The sequence below is a fragment of the Gossypium raimondii genome, chromosome 12, assembly GCF_025698545.1.
Source record: "Gossypium raimondii isolate GPD5lz chromosome 12, ASM2569854v1, whole genome shotgun sequence".
Classification (NCBI taxonomy): domain Eukaryota; kingdom Viridiplantae; phylum Streptophyta; class Magnoliopsida; order Malvales; family Malvaceae; genus Gossypium; species Gossypium raimondii.
In genome coordinates, this window is record NC_068576.1 from 34987052 (window position 1) to 35006670 (window position 19619).

The following is a 19619-nucleotide window of genomic DNA, read 5'->3' on the forward strand; positions in this document are numbered from 1 at the left end:
ATGTTAGATTGAACAGTAAACTGATCATTTTGTTAAAAATTTCATCTATTTCTATTATTAAAAATTTGTCCATGAATGTTAACAGAAGGTACGCGTGTACCTCTTTAGTTATTTCATCAGCTATGCAAGTAAAAATGAATAAAATTTTTAATAGAAGGAATCGATTTACTCTTTGACTTAGTGTACATAGATTAATTTAGTATCTTTTAGTAAAAAGAGGAAAATGGTTCGAGCGTACTTTTACAAAATGGAGTTAACTGGTTTTGGTTTAGTTTACTAATATATTTTTCATCAAAGTAATATATGCAGTTGTTAATTTTACCAAAAATGACACAGGTTTATTTCTAATTTGATTTACCTGATTAATTAGAGCAGTATATTTTCACTGATTAATTTAAGTTAAATCAGTTTCTGAGGCATGAACTTGATAACTTTTTTCACTTCTTATCAACAACAACAAAAGAACATATCCACAACCCAACCACCATCACATAAAAATGCTTTTTTCTTATAATCCGACAACTCTTTCAATTTCCTGTCATTTTTGCTTCAAAAACGGTTGGTGTCTTTGACACAGAAATCGCACAGGGTAGCAAAATCTACAATTCAACCCAGAAAACATGTGTTCTTCCCGAACATGTTCCTTCAGTAACAGCTTCAGAAATATTGATACAACCAATTAATGAGCCCCGGGTCAAAGTCTCTCTCCCATAGGATCCTGCTTTTAGCTGCTTTATCCGAGATATGTCGACTTTCATTTAAGTTATTAGGCTATTAGTAATGTTGACACCATTTTTTTTGCTAAAACGGGGTCGACTTGAATTTTGAAAATAAAAACAAAAACGGGAATTGCCACCAATCTTTTTTTGATGAGGTGTGATCGGGTCACCTCGTAAAACAATTGTTTTTAATAAACGATTTAGATTTTATTAAAACAACGATTTTGGTCCACGAAATTCAAAAAAACAGGTTCAGAAGTCGATTACGCACGAGGAAGGGTTAGCACCCTCGATACGCCCAAAATTGGTACCTAGTTGATTACTTAATATCTTGGTGTCGAAAACTAAAAACTCGAAAAGAATTTAAAAATACGATCCCTCTTTATATTGTTTTATTTTAAAAATTACTTCGAATAAATCAAAATGAAAAATGCCTTCTTATCTCGAATTAACAAGATGTCACATCCAGTAGGTTAGGACACGGCACCTCGTATTTTGAGAGTAAACTTGCCTTTTATTTTTTTTATTTAAACCTCATTTATTTCAATTTTCAAAGGATATTCGGTCATTTAGGTTTAACGCGAAAAAGATTCAAACCCAGTAAGTTAGGGCATGACTTCTCGAATTTCCAAATACGGAATATTGCCTTTATTATTGAAATTTTAAAAGGATATTTGGCTACTTGGTCGAACGAGAAATCGAAACCCAGCGCGTTAGGGCACATTTCCTCGAACTTCCAAACTCAAAATATTGCCTTACTCAGAAAAATTTCATTTTTATGTATGGTGTTAATATGCATAACAAAACGATAATGAATACGACAAGTTAAGCATAAATAATACAAACAATCAACAAAAATGAAATAAATAAATATAAGAGACGAATCAATCACATAACAACAAGTAAATAAATGAATAGAATTAAAATATCCTTTTGAAATGATAATAAACACATAAATAAGTAAATAAATAATAATAACAATAAAGAAGATGAATAGAATTAAAAGATGTGAAACGACATATGGATATTTATGTGGACAATTTTATAAAATAAAAAAATGTGTATATATGTATATCATAAAATATATGTCAATATTATATAAAAATATATGTATGTATGTACATATTTTAAAACAATAAAACATAAAAATGTATATTTAGGAATTATAAAATATATGTATACGTTATAAGAACGTATATATGCATATATATTTTTAAAATTATAAAGTATAAAAGGCGTATGTATATACATATATATATGCATATAGATTATAGAATATAAACATATATAAGTATGTGTACTAATTAAAAATGTATGTGTATTATAAAATGTATGCATGTATATGTATATGACAAAATCTGAAGTTAAAAAAATATATATATATAAATAAATAAGTAAGCAAATAACATTAAATAAAATATTAAATAAAACTGATTTTTAAATATGTATATTTATAAAAAAAATAAAAAAACTTGAAGTTTAAAAGGCCGATGATCGAATTGAAATCAGACTAATAATTTGGGGCCAAATTCGCAAATAAAAGGTCCAGGGGGCTGAAATGAAGCACGCGCAAAGTGCGAAGGACTGATCGGGCAATATGACCAAGTCCTGAAGTGCAGCATTTATGCGCGGACTACATTGGAACATGCAGCAAATTTGCGGAGCCAAATTTAAAAAAATAAAGAAACAAGCAGAAGGATTAAATTAAAACAAAACAATAATGTGGAGGGATCAAGGGCGCAAATTATCCATCCAAGCGCAACACGCGGATCACAGCTATGTAGCGGGTTAGAGCCAATGAAACGACATCGTTTCGACGTCAATGCACTTTGTGCAAAACGGCGCCGTTTAATAATATTATAAACGCCAAATTTCTTTTTTCCAACCCCATTTCAGTCATTCTGTTTTTAAAAAAAAGGAAAAAAAAATCTTCCATTCTCTCAACTCTTCCCCTTCTCCGGTCCAAGGCTCCGGCGAGCATTCGTGGTGGCTCCGCCATAGCGCCACCGCGCTGGAAGGCGGAAAACGTCCGAAATCTTTTTTTTTTCAAAAAAAATCGTTCCTTTTACACACAAACCCGACTTGGGTATTTTTTGAACTAAAATGAGAGGAAAATGAAAGAAAATGGCCTTTTGGCCTCGCCGTTTCTCATCTTAACAAACCCCGAACGAAACCTTAGTGGCTCCGGCGACTCGTCGAACGGAGGAGGCCTCCAACGACGACGCACCGCGAGGAGCAGGTATTTCAAAGCCCTTTTCTTATTTCTAGTTTCCTATTCAAAATAGATTTGTAAAAAGACAAAATAAAAAGAAAGAAAAACAAATAGGAAACAATAAATGATTTTAATCAACCTTTCTGAATTTCTAATCTGTTTTTTGATTTCTTTGTGTGCGTTCGTAAAAAAAGTTACAACGAGAACACTTTGGCTTTTATAGCCATATTACAACGGTTTGATTTCAATTTTCTTTGTCGTTTTGTTGTTTGGCTATTTTCTTCTGTTGTGTGAGGCTCATTTTGCAGGTGGTGTCAGAGGGCGTTAGACGCATGGGTGGCCGGTGATAGGCGAGCACTGGCGGTAGTGGGCATGCGTGGAGGCTGGCGGCTGAAAAGAGTTAGGGAGGCTAGGGTTTTTTTGTTTTGGCTGAAAAATTTTAAAGTTTGTGGGCCAGGGTTATGTTTAGTTTGGGCTTGTAAAAGTTTTGGGCTTGTTGGGTTTTTATTTATGTTAGCCTGGGCCCGGGCGAAAATTGGGTCTTACAGCTGCCCCTATTTGCTCATTGTCGTGTAACAGGAATGGAGCAAAGACTGAGAAAGACCAATTTTGCCCTGTCTTGCTGAGTCTTGACTTCTTCGGGTGTTTCTGTTCTTCAGGTAGCCTCCTTCCAGTCCACTGTGTGTTGTTGCTTTGATCTACTTCACGGCATCTTTAGAGAGATACGACTTCAATCTATTCTGCTGCAACTCCATGGGGTGAGATTTATGGTTTTAGTCTGCTCCACTGTAACTTTAGGGAGATAAGACTGGATGCGATCTGCTCTATTGCAACTTCAGAGAGATAAGATCTGTGGTTTTCATCCGCTCCACCGTAACTTCAGGGAGATAGGATTGGTAGCTTTCGTCTGCTCCACTGCAACTTCAGGGAGATAAGACTTGATGTGATTTGCTCTACTACTGCTTAGGGAGATAAGATCTGGTTTCTTTCGTCTGCTCCACTACTGCTTAGGGAGATAAGACTTGATGTGATCTGCTCCACTACTACTTAGGGAGATAAGATCTGGTTTCTTTCGTCTGCTCCACTACTGCTTAGGGAGATAAGACTTGATGTGATCTGCTCCATTACTGCTTAGGGAGATAAGATCTGGTTTCTTTCGTGCGCTCACTCTGCTTAGAGATAAGACTTGATGTGATCTGCTCCACTCTCTGCTAGGGAGATAAGATGTGGTTTCTTTTATGCGCTCCACTCTTGCTTAGGGAGATAAGACTTGATGTGATCTGCTCCACTACTACTTAGGAGATAAGATCTGGTTTCTTTCGTCTACTCCACTCTGCTAGGAGATAAGACTTGATGCGATCTGCTCCACTCTTGCTTAGGAGATAAGATCCGTGGTTCTGCTCTGCTCCACTCTTGCTAGGAGATAAGACTTGAAGCGATCTGCTCCACTCTCGCTAGGGAGATAAGATCGTGGTTACATCTCGCTCCATTCTTGCTAGGAGATAAGACTTGAGGCGATCTGCTCAACTACTGCTTAGGGAGATAAGATCTGTGGTTCTGTCTACTCCACTACTGCTTAGGGAGATAAGACTTGAGGTGATCTGCTCCACTACTGCTTAGGGGATAAGATCTGTGGTTTTAATCCGCTCCACTGCAATTTCAGGGAGATAGGATTGATTTCTTTCAAATTGACTGCAATGTCGGGGAACAAGATTCGCCGTTGTAGCTTCAATCTGTTCCACTGCACCGCCAGGGAAGTAAGATTTGCCGTTGCGGCTTCAATCTTTTAAATTGCAATGTCGGGGAAGCAAAATTCATCGTTGTAGCTTTAATCTGCTCCATTGCATCATCATGGAAGTAAGATTCCCGTTGTGGCTTCAATCTTTTAAATTACAATGTCGAGGAAGCAAGATTCGCCGTTGTAGCTTTAATCTGCTCCACCGTATCGCCATGGAAGTAAGATTCGCCGTTGCAGCCTCAATCTTTGAAATTGAAATGTCAAGGAAGCAAGATTCACCGTTGTAGCTTTAATCTGCCCCACTGCATCGCCAGAGAGATAAGGTTTGATAAGATCTCTCTACTGCAACTTCAGAGAGATAAGATCTGTTTTCTTCGATCTACTTCGCCACCAGTATGGGAAGACAAGATCTGCATCTTCGATCTACTCCGCCACTAATATGGGAAGACAAGATCTGCATCTTTGATCCACTTTCTACCAATATAGGAAGACAGGACCTGCTATCTTCGATCTACTTCACGTCAATACATTAAGACAAGATCTGTTTTCTTCGATCTACTTTACCACCAGTATGGGAAGATAAGATCTACATCTTCAATCCATTTCCTACTAATATAAGAAGACAGGACCTGCTATCTTCGATCTACTTCACGCCAATACATGAAGACAAGATCTACTTTCTTCGATCTACTTCGCCACCAGTATGGGAAGACAATATCTGCATCTTCGATCCACTTCCTACCAATATAGGAAGATAAGATCTGCTTTCTTCGACTTTGATCCATCCCACGGCAATTTCAGGGGTATAGGATCTGTTTCTTTGATCTATTCTCTGGGGAACATGACCTGCAAAATCCATTTCATGGACCTATTTATGCCTAGTGTTTAGGATGTTATGATTAGAATGAATCAAATGCTCCTAACTAGATGTGTATGTATGATATTTACATGGAATGATATTTGTATGAATGCAGAATGTCATGAGAATGATCCATTTTAATGTTTGGGTTGTCATTCCTCTTTGTTCATTTAGACTCTATTACCAACACATCAGAATGCCATCTTGCTCGGCTAGTAACACTCATCTCTCACTTAGCCGGATTGCCCCCACTGTAATCTTTAAAGTTCAATCCGTTGTAATCTTCAAGGTTAAATCCACGGTAATTTTGGGACATAAAATTCGAGCCATCTTCCTCCCGCTGAGTATAAGATCTAGCTCTTTCTCAATCCTCTCCCACTGCCATTCGGGGATATAGGATCTGAATCTCCTTGGTCTCCTACACCATTCTCAGGGTGTCGCACCAAATGTTTATCCATAAGTGAAAGATTCTTTTCTCTGAGAAAACCTCTTCTTATCACTCGGTGATCATTGCTTGTTTATTCATTGAAGCCTCGTAACCACCACGATGTCTTGTCATTTTGTTCAATCTATGTTTGGACAATAAAATCCGAAAGGATGGTCTTAATTTAGACTTTTCCTTTTTAGACATTTTGATCTTTAAACTTGGTGTGTTCCAAACAATAGTCCTGTTTCAGGTTCCTATATTATTTAGAAGCCTTCAAAGTAATATGCAGAACTCCTTCTGCTTGAATATTCAGTTCGTTAATCGTTATTTCAATGAAAAATGCTCGAAAAAGATTATCAAACTGGACAAGATGAAATTTTGTCGAGAGCAAAGCTCGAAATGAAATGAATCAATCAAGATAACAAATTTTGCTAAAATACAAAATGAGAATAGATTAATCAAGAAGGCGTATTTTGTTAAAAATACAAAAAAGAAATAAAATGGAAATAGGTGCCCCAAATATCGTAGTATGAGCTTCTCTACCCCAAACTTCTTGAGGACCCTTTTGAACTTGATATGTGTTTAGAAGTCCAAGAAGACTTTGTTGATTCCCCAAGATGTAGCATCCCTCCTTCTTATTAATTCGGATAGGACAAGACTACCGCATGCCCCACCTTCGATCAAAATTTGAACTGCCCATTCCTGGGTTTTCAATTCAAAACCCCTTTGGTCTCAAGGCGCCCTTTGTGGGTTTTCACCTTGACCTCTCATTTTCTTTTCTTTTTTCTTTTCTTTTCTTTTCTCTTTTTGTTTCTTTTTTTTCAAGTGAAGTATTTATTTCCTGAATTAGAATTCTCAAGATTAGGCAGGTTCTTGCCATCCATCTTGGTCAATATCAATGCTTTTTCAGATAAGACCTTTCGCATAAGGTCCTTTTCAGTTTGGCGTCCACTTTCTTCTGAAGTCTTTTTGTATGGGAAGGATCTTCTTCGATATCAGGTCTTTCCCAAGGAATTTTCTGGGGCGAACCTTTTTTGGTAAGCTCGCATCATTCGATTTTGGTACATTTGACCATGACGGATAGCTTTCAACATTTTCTCTTCAATAAACTTTAACTGATCATATCGGGTTTGGATCCATTTTGCTTCATCCATCTTCAGTTCTGACAAGTCTCGAAGGGTAGGAATATCAACTTCGATGGGTAAAACTGCCTCTATTCCATATACTAATGAGAAATGAGTTGCCACGGTAGAGTTTTTTTTATTTTCTTATTTTTTGTTTTCATTTTTTTTGCTTTTTGCCTTCCCCCCTTTTTTTGCCTCCACTGAACTGTTCATTTTGGGGCGACATGGTGTTAATCTTGAATAGACTACAAACTTCTGATGTCGTGCGGTTGTTCAAATTTAATGCATTGTCTAATATGATCCTTTTTGGCATTCCATATTGACATATGATTCTTCAAGAAATTTGTTAATTGTCAGCTTTGTGATATCGGCATATGAAGCAGCTTTTACCCACTTAGTGAGGTAATTGACGACCATAAAGATGAATTGATGATCGCCAAAACCTTAGACGAGATTGGCTTAATGACATCCGTACCCCTCATAAAAAAAGTCTATGGAAAAGTCATAACATGAAGAGATGAAGGAGACACATGAGTCTTGTCTCCATAAATTTGGCACTTGTGGCATTTCTTGGTATAACTGATGCAATCCTCTTCCATGGTGGACCAGCAGTACCCATATCTCATGATTCACTTGGCCATTGCAAAATTAATGCATGTGTTCCTCAGATACCCTTATGGACATTTTCTAATACTTTCTTAGCCTCAACAGCATCCACACGTCTTGGCAGCTCAGGTATATCTTGATCATGCGAAAACATCCTTGAATTCTTAGAGTAACTTAATGACATCTCGCTTTGTCTTTGCTGTGATACATGTTCCGATCTTCACCTCTTTCTTTTCTCCTAAGCTCACAATCTCCGTTGATTTTTTTTGTAAGGTAGGATCTGTTTTTCGACTTGCTCTACCATCCTTAACAAATCAGGAGATAAGCTACAGTCTCAATCATCTTCAAAGTCTTGAGGTTCCTCTAGACACATATCTTGCTCAACAGAAAGTTTTGAGTCAATAGCAATGTCGCTCATATCATTGATATCTGGAGCTCTGTTTTAGGGACGAAAGAATACTCAAAGAGCTTAATGAATCAAAGGATAATTATTTGTGTGGTATGAGTATGAATGAAATGGAAGGAACAAACGAATGTTATCCAAAACAAGACACAAAGATGCATTTCGTTGAAATAAAGAATAGTGGACATGTGCCTTTTCCACAAAAAGATTTTCTATTGCTCCCAGGCTTAGAGCAATAAGAGTGTTCCCAATATTACTCTGAAATGGTCCTAAAAATACAAGAATCTCCTCTACAGTCCAGCTATTTAGAACGCCTCTAGGGATGTAGAAACAAATTCCTGATGATTCTTTTGTTTTTGTTTGTTTTTCAGTTTCTTCTTCAAAGGTACAAACATCTTTCCTTCCGAACCAATGGTATATTCAAAGAATTCCAATTCTTTATCATCCATCAGGCTTTGTACTAGAGTTCTGAACTCTTGCGCTTTTGGATTTTAGGAAATTTATTGTATGCGATGAAATGTAATGTTGATGCATAAATGCGAAAAGAGACGTTGATTCTTGGTTCAATTCTATTAGAAAAACTTTACTAGAAAACAAATCTCTTTACATAAAGTGGATATATATACGGTTTTGCCCTCATAGGCGGAGACCTTCGATCCCCTTCTTCATTCGAGTGTTTAAGATAAATCTCACAAACTTTTCAAAAGGGATGTCTCTTCTATCTCCTTTTTGCTTGATCCGGGCCGCGGCTCGTTGCTCACTCATCCTCATGATGCTTATTGGCTTCTCTTTACGAAAATTCAGCGGCTCTCGAATAATCTTTGTCATCTTGAATCCTCGGGCAACGGAGTAATAGTCGTGTAGTCTTCCATTAAACTATCATCATTCTCTTATCACATTTTCTTGGACTATGTTCGGACAACCGTATTATCATCCGCTTTATCAAAAAACTCATTTTCTTATGACAAGCTCTCTATTTAGCAACTGAACGTGAATCAACACCTCTTTTTTTATGATGAAAATGCAATGCAATCATAACCAAAAAGACAACAGGTTAGTACAAAGCAAAAGTAAGTAAGAATAAATAGAACACCTACTCGGGTGACCACTAGGGGTTTGAAGTGGTTCTTCCTAGGGTGGGCTCTTAAGGTTCACTATATGAGGTTCGGCTCTAAAGCGAAGGTACCCGAACCAGTAGATTCCTCGATCCTCACCCATTATAGGCTCATATGGATCGAGTTCGGTTCAGGGGAATACATTTCCCTATGGCTGTACAGAGATGAAAATCTCACGAAGACATGGGTACGGATGTATCCCGAAAGTGATTCACTATCCTATGCGGAGGTGAAAACCTCACGAAGGCGTAGTTTCTCACTCCCACTTAAAAGGGTAAGATCGAACGATCATGTAAATGCAATATGTAAAAACTATATCGAGACTTAAACAAATAAAGCAGATATAACAAAAAGTTGCAGACTATGCCTAATTTTCCATTTTCGACAAAAAGACAAAAAGTAATCAACTTGTGGCTTGACTCTCGTGTACCTCCCCAGTGGAGTCGCCAAGCTGTTGACATCATTTTTTTGCTAAAACGGGGTCGACTTGGATTTTGAAAATAAAAACAAAAACGGGAGTCGCCGCCAATCTTTTTTCGATGAGGTGTGATCGGGCCAACTCGTAAAACGGTTGTTTTTAATAAACGATTTAGATTTTATTAAAACAACGATTTTGGTCCACGAAATTCAGAAAAATAGGTTCGGGAGTCGATTACGCACGAGGAAGGGTTAGCACCCTCGATACGCCCAAAATTGGTACCTAGTTGATTACTTAATATCTTGGTGTCGAAAACTAAAAACTCGAAAAGAATTTAAAAATACGATCCCTCTTTATATTGTTTTATTTTAAAAATTACTTCGAATAAATCAAAATGAAAAATGCCTTCTTATCTCGAATTAACAAGATATCACATCCAGTAGGTTAGGACACGACACCTCGTATTTTGAGAGTAAGCTTGCCTTTTATTTTTTATTTAAACCTCATTTATTTCAATTTTCAAAGGATATTTGGTCATTTAAGTTTAACGCGAAAAAGATCAAAACCCAGTAAGTTAGGGCACGACTTCTCGAATTTCCAAATACGGAATATTGCCTTTATTATTGAAATTTTAAAAGGATATTTGGCTACTTGGTCGAACGAGAAATTGAAACCTAGCGCGTTAGGGCACGTTTCCTCGAACTTCCAAACGCAAAATATTGCCTTACTCAGAAAAAATTCTTTTTTATGTATGGTGTTAATATGCATAACAAAACGATAATGAATAGGACAAGTTAAGCATAAATAATACAAACAATCAACAAAAATGAAATAAATAAATATAAGAGACGAATCAATCACATAACAACAAGTAAATAAACGAATAGAATTAAAATATCCTTTTGAAATGATAATAAACACGTAAATAAGTAAATAAATAATAATAACAATAAAGAAGATGAATAGAATTAAAAGATGTGAAAAGACATATGTATATTTATGTGGACAATTTTATAAAATAAAAAAATGTGTATATATGTATATCATAAAATATATGTCAATATTATATAAAATATATGTATGTATGTACATATTTTAAAACGATAAAACATAAAAATGTATATTTAGGAATTATAAAATATACATTATACGTTATAAGACCGTATATATGCATATATATTTTTAAAATTAAAAAGTATAAAAGGCGTATGTATATACATACATACATATATATATATATATAAATGCATATAGATTATAGAATATAAACTTGTATAAGTATGTGTATTAATTAAAATGTATGTGTATTATAAAATGTATGTATGTATATGTATATGACAAAATCAAGTTAAAAATATATATATAAATAAATAAGTAAGCAAATAACATTAAATAAAATATTAAATAAAACTGATTTTTAAATATGTATATTTATAAAAAAATAAAAAAACTTGAAATTTAAAAGGCCGAGGATCGAATTGAAATCAGACCAATAATTTGGGGCCAAATTTGCAAATAAAAGGTCCAGGGGGCTGAAATGAAGCACGCGCAAAGTGCGAAGGACTGATCGGGCAATATGCCCAAGTCCTGAAGCGCTTGACATTTTTTGCGGACTACATTGAACATCTGACAAATTTATGGGCCAAATTTAAAAAAATAAAGAAACAAGCAGAAGGATTAAATTAAAACAAAACAATAATGTGGAGGGATCAAGGGCGCAAATAATCCATCCAAGCGCAACACGCGGATCCCAGCTATGTAGCGGGTCGGGTCGCGGGTCAGAGCCAATGAAACGACATCGTTTCGACGTCAATGCACTTTGTACAAAACAGCGCCGTTTAATAATATTATAAACGCCAAATTTCTTTTTTCCAACCCCATTTCAGCCATTCTGTTTTTAAAAAAAAGGGAAAAAAAATCTTCCATTCTCTCAACTCTTCCCCTTCTCCGATCCAAGGCTCCGGCGAGCATTCGTGGTGGCTCCGCATAGCGCCACCGCGCCGGAAGGCGGAAAACGTCCGAAATCCTTTTTTTTTTCAAAAAAAATCGTTCCTTTTACACACAAAACCGACTTGGGAATTTTTTGAACTAAAATGAGAGGAAAAGGAAAGAAAATGGCCTTTCGGCCTCGCCGTTTCTCCTCTTAACAAACCCCGAACGAAACCTTAGTGGCTCCAGCGACTCGTCGAACGGAGAAGGCCTCCAACGGCGGCGCACCGCGAGGAGCAGGTATTTCAAAGCCCTTTTCTTATTTCTAGTTTCCTATTCAAAATAGATTTGTAAAAAGACAAAATAAAAAGAAAGAAAAACAAATAGGAAACAATAAATGATTTTAATCAACCTTTCCGAATTTCTGATCTATTTTTTTGATTTCTTTGTGTGCGTTCGTAAAAAAAGTTACAACGAGAACACTTTGGCTTTTATAGCCATATTACAACAGTTTGATTTCTATTTTCTTTGTCGTTTTGTTGTTTGGCTATTTTATTCTGTTGTGTGAGGCTCATTTTGCAAGTGGTGTCAGAGGGCGTCAGACGCATGGGTGGCCGGTGATAGGCGAGCACTGGCGGCAGTAGGCATGCATGGAGGCTGGCGGCTGAAAAGAGTTAGGGAGGCTAGGGTTTTTTTGTTTTGGCTGAAAAATTTTAATGTTTGTGGGCCAAGGTTATGTTTAGTTTGGGCTTGTAAAAGTTTTGGGCTTATTGGGTTTTTATTTATGTTAGCCTGAGCCCGAGCGAAAATTGGGTCTTACAAGTAAGTTTATGTTTTGTTCATTCAATTTTAAAAGTTATAAAATGATCACTGAACAAATCGAAAGTTTTTATTTAACTCATTCGTTGTTAAAATTGTTATTGTATGATCTTGTCTATTCACAATGCCTGTATTAATTGTAGACTCTCATTCTCCGGTTCAATTTTTTTTCATGAAATATCTTTGAATGTCCAAACAACTTTCTTCTCCTATTTCTAGCACTAACCGTCAGATCAACTTGGATATAATGTATGTTATTCTACTCATTGATCGGTATTGATCCACCATCACTTAAACTCGCTAATTGGACTTTTTAGAAAAAGGATAATTTAACAACACAATAACTTAAATAAAATTTTTTGAATAATTCAATGACCATTTTATAACTTTCTGAAGTTGAGTGATCAAAACATAAATTTATTAGTAGTTTAGTGACATTTTTTTCCAATAAAATTTGATAATGCTATGATTTTTAATGTTTTGTTTGATATGTAGGGAACTACTGTGGTAGACAATTTGCTGAACGGTGATGATGTTTGTAATACCCAATTTTAAGCCTGGGCCCAAATAAATAAGCATCAAAAAATAAAACAATGGCCCAAATACATTTGGCCCAATAAGGCCCAAGTCAATAAAGCCCAAACTATTAATCCTAGCCCAATTACAGAGTGGCCCAAAAAGTTCAGCAGAAACCCTAGGCAGTTTGCCCAGCGACACACACATCCTCACGCCGCAGCAACCGTCCCATTGCTCCCCGTTCTTGCTCGCACGTCCAGTAGCCTCTCACAAAGCACGTTTTCCCCACACACATGCAGCAAACGATCAATAATAGCAGGAAATATGGCAAAAACGTAAGTGGGGGGGGTTTGGGTTTGTTTTTTGGATTCGACTATAAAAAGGCCAATCAATCTCTGTAACGGGGTTAGAAAATTTTTGTACCGAAATCAAGAAAGAAAATAAACAGGAAATTTTTTTTTTGAAGGTGGGTTTTTATTTTTTTCTCTGTTCTTTTACTGCTTTTTTAAAAATTTATTTTGGTTCTTTTCTTTTGCTTCTAAAAAACAAAAATAAACGAAGAAAGGGAGGAAAGGAAGACTTACCGTTGAAAGAGTCGTTGGGTGTCCTCTTTTCGCCGTTATATTTACTAATACATTATACTTATACATTCTTTTTTAAATGCATTAATATATTTTAAATGTATTTTATCATTGCTTTTTATGACTTACGTTTTTTTTCTCTCATATCCATATACATATTTGCTAAAATTATTTATATATTATTCTTATGTATACACATAATTTAAATTAAAATATTTGTTCCATATCGCATTGACATTTTTAACATATTTTTCAAATACATTTTGATTTTGTCAAAATATTAAAATCATTTTTATGATTCAAAGGTTTTCAAAATAATAAATGATATTCAAAGTTAGGGATTTTCGAGGAAAATTGAGCCCTAACGTATTGGGTTCCGATTTTCTTTGTTAATTCCAAATAACCGATAATATTCGTTATTTAAAATATATAAGTAAAAATCATTTTTGGGAACTTAATTTGTTATGTCCTAACGTATTGGGCATGACATAATTGCTTCCTCAAAATGAAGATTTACTTATAAAGCAAAAGTGATATTCAAAATTCGGGGATTTTAAGAAATTGTGCCCTAACATATTGGGTCTCAATTTCTTCGCATGACTTGAATAATTGATTATCCCTTTCAGATTTCAACATTTGAGTTTAACAAAATCTTTTTAATTTTCGACACCAAGACATGAAATAATCAATTTGGAACCGGTTTTTGGGCGTTACGAGGTGCTAATCCTTCCTCAAATGCGTAATCGACTCCGAACTGCTTTTCTCAAAATTCGTAGACCAAAATCGTTTTTAAGGTGAGCTGATCACACCTCAATCAAAGATCGGTGGCGACTCCAATTTTTGTTTTTTTTAAAGTCGATAACTAAATTTTTGTTTTCAAAAAAATGGTTTCGACAATGTTCATTACATGCTTGTCGCTTTGAAAAAACTTGGGGTGGATGTGGAGCATGACAATGACGAGAAACGAGCTGTCGTCAAAGGTTGCAGAGGTTGGTTTCTGGTAGAGGATATGGAAGGTCAAGAAATCAAGTTTTTTCTTGGGAATGCTAGAACCGCAATACGGCTTCTTACCGCTGTTATTGCTTCCGCCGGTGGTAGTTCAAGGTTTGTCCTATAATTTTAATAATGTGGAACTATATGCTTTATATGCTGATGTTTTTTCAAATGCATATACGTTACATGTTTATTTAGCTACATTCTTGATGGCATACCCCGAATGAGAGAAAGGTCGATCGGGGACTTAGTTACTGGTCTTAAACAGCTTGGTGTTGATATTGATTGTACTCTCGGCACGAATTGTCCCCTTGTCTATATAAACGGAGAGGGTGGTCTTCCCGGGGGAAAGGTACGTATGGTTTAAATCGTTTTCGTTATATGGTGTTGTTACCATTTATGATGTTCCATTCTGGGTCCTTTCGTAGATGAAACTCTCCGGATCTATTAGTAGTCTATACTTGAGTGCGTCACTCATGGCAGCTCATTTAGCTCATCGGGATGTGGAAATCGAGATCATCGATAGATTGATTTCGAGTCCATATGTTGAAATGACCATAAAAGTGATGGAAAGGTTTGGAGTCACCGTGGAGCACACAAATAACTTGGACCGATTCTTTATCCGAGGAGGTCAAAAGTATAAGTAAGTTACGTAGCTGCAAAATCCCGTACTCAGTTTCGATAAATGTTGCGAAATCGATAAATCTTTCAGGTCTCCTGGACATGCTTATGTCGAAGGTGATGCTTCTAGTGCAAGTTACTTCCTTGCTGGTGCAGCAGTCAGGGGTGGGACTGTCACGGTAAAAGGATGCGGAACAAGTAGTTTACAGGTACTTAGTAAAGTGTTGTTCCCGTTGTTATGGCCGTCTTTAAGGCATATCTCGAATTCCATCACTATATAACTTCATCTTTTTTCCTTTCGATTTAAGGGCAGGGGTGGAGCCATGTAGAGACCTAGGGGGGTCATGCCCCCAAAGTTTAATATTTTTTTTTCAATTTAGTCTTTTATAAATATACTATGGCACTCCCAAAAATATAAACAGGCCTTCTAAAGTTTAAGATTTCTGTAATTTTTTCCTTTGTATATATGTTATAGCCCTCCTAAAAATATAAGTAGGCTCTACCAATATTTTATAGTATTAAAAATAATATTAAAATTTATTCTTGATAAAAACAAAGGTAGAATTTTATTAAAGAAACTAAATTACTCAATGATGACTGTTGAATGATATTTTGTTAAATAATAATTTAATATTTTACTTAAAATAATAATATTTTATAAGTGATATAATAATATATATAAAAAGAAAAGAAAAGATGAGATTTTATCATTTTCTCCTTCATATTGGTGCCTAGCAAGAAAAGAAAAACAATTTCTTCATCATTTTTCCTCCAAATTTTGAATCTTGGAAGCTAGTTTTACATATATGTACCAATAGTTTTTATTTTATTTTATTAAGTGTATTAAAAGTTGTCATTAAAGGATATTGATAGAAGCTTATAAAATTAAGTGAAACGTATATGTTTTTGGATGGAAAATAATTAGGAGACAGTTTCTAACTTGCTAGAAATGTAAAAATGAAACAAAAATAGCTAGATAATGTCATAGTAAGTTTCGGCCAAAGTAAAGGGGAGGAAGAAAACATTTGCCATTTTGTTTAAAATTATGTCAAATGATAGCTTATGAAGCAGTGAGCATTCTAGTGAAAACAAAATAAAAAATGGTTAGCCGAGTCGAAAGTTATGTGAATTTCGGATTAGGAAACTTAAGTTGTCAACTTGATAAACCATGTATATACAAGCTTGTCATTAGTAGTTGATTTACTTAGTATTTAAAATATTATGTTTGAATTGAAAACTATGGTTTCAATTATAAAGTTAGTAAATTCTTGATTTTAAGTTGAATTTGAATATTATGATTTGAATGGTTGAACAAACTTATGTTTGATTAAAAGTAAAAATTTTATATTATGCTATTTATGATTTGAATATGAAATGATAGAACGTCGTACGCTTTTAAGTAATGATATGTTATTTCTTCTTAATTGTTGGAATATTGCTTCTTTTGAATTGATTTTTATATGTTTAAATCGATTGTCATGTTGGAATACTGCTTCTTTTAAATCGATTATTTATATGTTTAAATCGATTATTATGTTGGAATACTGCTTCTTTTGAATCGATTATTTTTACATAGCACGTCTAATTTTAACTTGTACTCCCACAGATTAACATCCTCGCTCCGTCACTGTATTAAGGGTGATGTAAAATTTGCTGAGATGATGGGTGCCAAAGTCACCTGGACCGAGACTAGCGTAACTGTCACCGGACCCCCCCAAGAAATTCATCGAGGAGGAAACACTTGCGTGCAATTGATGTAAACATGAACAAAATGCCAGATGTTGCTACGACTCTCGCTGTTGTTGCCCTTTACGCCGATGGTCCTACTGCCATAAGAGATGATATAATCTTGAACATGTTATAGTATAGGGTAAACTACACTAATAATCACCCAACTATTAGTGAATTTTTTTTTTTGTCATCTAACTATTCAATTTTGTTTTTTAATCATAAGCAGGCTAATGATGGTAACTTTTAAAATTGGCATAATAGCAATTTTAACCCTCAACATTTATAAATTATGTCAAATTAGTCTTGATTCTAAAAAAATTAACCCTCAACATTTACACATTGTGTAATTTTTTTCTTTTGTAGTTTTGATTTTTTGTGACATTGAGGATTAATTTTAAAAGAAAAAAATTATTATCTTAAATTTTTAGTATTTCTATTTTTTTATATTTTCAATCAAATTTAATTGATAAATTTATTTTTTAGCTTTTTAGATGAAAATGTCGCAAAGAAAGCAAAGCGCAAACAAAGATCAAATTATACAATGTGTAAATGTTGAGGTTAAATTTTTAGAATCAAGACTAAATTAACACAATGTATAAATCTTTGAGGTTAAAGTTACTATTATGCTACTTTTAAAAGTTGTCACCGTTAGTGTTGATGAATAAAAACATAAAATTAAATAATTGAGTAACTATTTTATAATTTTTCATATTTGAGTGACCAAAATGTAAATTTACTACCCTTTAGTATATATGAATAGCATAAATAGGAGACCTTTTGTAATAACATCTTCTTGGGGTTCCTTGTTGGCAAGTTGGAGGGTGAAAGAGACCGAAAGGATGATTGCTATATGCGGAGGCTGCGGAAGGTAGTTCCGATCTAGTTTTATGCTTAAAACAATCCCACAAGTGATACTAATTCGGGTTCTTCCCTTAATTACATCGGTTTCATATTGCAGCTCGGAGCAATGGTTGAAGAAGGGTAGGTTTATTGCGTGATTACTCCACCGGAGAAATTAAACGTGATGATGAATCGATACTTCGATGATCACCGAATGGCTATGGCATTCTCTCTAGTCGCATCGCGGAGGTTCGATTACCAACAAAGATCCTGGTTGCACTCGGAAAACCTTCCCGAATACTTCAAAATTCTCAAGAGGGTTACGAAGCATTGAATGACTCTTTTACTAGTACTAGAGGAAAAAAACATGAGACATAGGTTCGTCTGCCGCGATTGAACCATGCCTTTGATGTTTGTTATATAATTATAATAAAAATAACCCAACTCGTGGTCCAATCGATTAATTCCCTATATAATAAAATTCTAAAGAACTTCTTTGGGGACGACAACGAGACATTCCATTTTATTATCTCTATTTCTTCACTAGAACTCTCTCCCCTCCATCGGTTGATACTTTGTATCAACAATTAGTGTGGTGGAGGTGGATCGAACACGTCAAATAATTTCAAAACCCATACCCTTCGATGCCATCGACGGCTATGGATCAACAACTTTCTTGCCATTGAACCCGTTATTAGTGCATGCATGCAACCAAACCGAGCCATCGGACACCGGCTCCATATCGTCTACCCAAAGCACAAGTAAAACGCCACCATCGTTCCACAATCCCTCTTTGCCGTAAACCAACAAAATAACCGTTACTTTCCTCCATTAACCACTGAGAATCCCGTGGAGACTCTTCCTCATCCACCCCCAAAACAACGGTTTGTCTAATTAGGGATTATTTTTGGAGGCTTTAAGTGATTCCTGCTTTTTGGAAAATTGAGCCCTAACGTATTGGGTTCTGATTTTCTTTGTTAAGTCCAAATAGCCGAGAATATTCGTTATTTAAAATATATAAGTAAAAATCATTTTTGGGAACTTAATTTGTTATGTCCTAACGTATTGGGCATGACATAATTGCTTCCTCGAAATGAAGATTTACTTATAAAGCAAAAGTGATATTCAAAATTCGGGGATTTTAAGAAATTTTGCCCTAACGTATTGGGTCTCAATTTCTTCACATGACTTGAATAATTGATTATCCCTTTCAGATTTCAACATTTGAGTTTAACAAAATCTTTTTAATTTTCGACACGAAGACATGAAATAATCAATTTGGTACCGATTTTTGGGTGTTACGAGGGTGCTAATCCTTCCTCGTGCATAACTGACTCCCGAACCTGTTTTCTCAAAACTTGTAGACCAAAATCATTTTTAAGGTGAGCTGATCACACCTCAATCAAGGATCGGTGGCGACTCCAATTTTTGTTTTTTTAAAGTCGATAACTAAATTTTTGTTTTCAAAAAAATGGTTTCGAGAGTCGAGCCAAAAATTGATTATTTGGTGTCTTTTTTGTCGAAAATTTAAGTTATTTTTTTCATGATTTCCTTTTGCATTCCTTGGTTTTCATTGTTTACTTGACTGGCTTAGGTCTTTTAGCTTATTTGCATTTTGCATCTCATAATTGGTCGTTTTTACCCCTTTAAGTGGGAGTGAGAAGCTAGTCCTTCGTGAGGTTTTTACCTCCGTATAGGATAGTGGATTGCTTTCGGAATACATCTGTACCTATGCCTCCGTGAGACCTATGTCTCCGCATAGTCATAGGGAAATGTATTCCCCTGAATCGAACTCGTTCTATATGAGCCTATAATGGGTGAGGATCGAGGAATCTACTGACTCGGGTACCTTTGCCCTAGAAACTAAACCACATATAGTGAACCATAAGAACTCACCCTAGGTAGAATTACTCTTAACCTTATTAGATGCCTAATTAGGAGTTTTTACTATTTTTTTAGTTGTACTAT

The 19619-nt window shown here is 35.3% G+C and overlaps 1 pseudogene; it reads left to right on the forward strand.

The window, feature by feature from the left end:
• The first annotated feature begins 418 nt into the window (after positions 1–418).
• On the forward strand, positions 419–17985 carry LOC105763793 (3-phosphoshikimate 1-carboxyvinyltransferase 2-like; annotated as a pseudogene).
• Positions 17986–19619: the final 1634 nt, after the last annotated feature.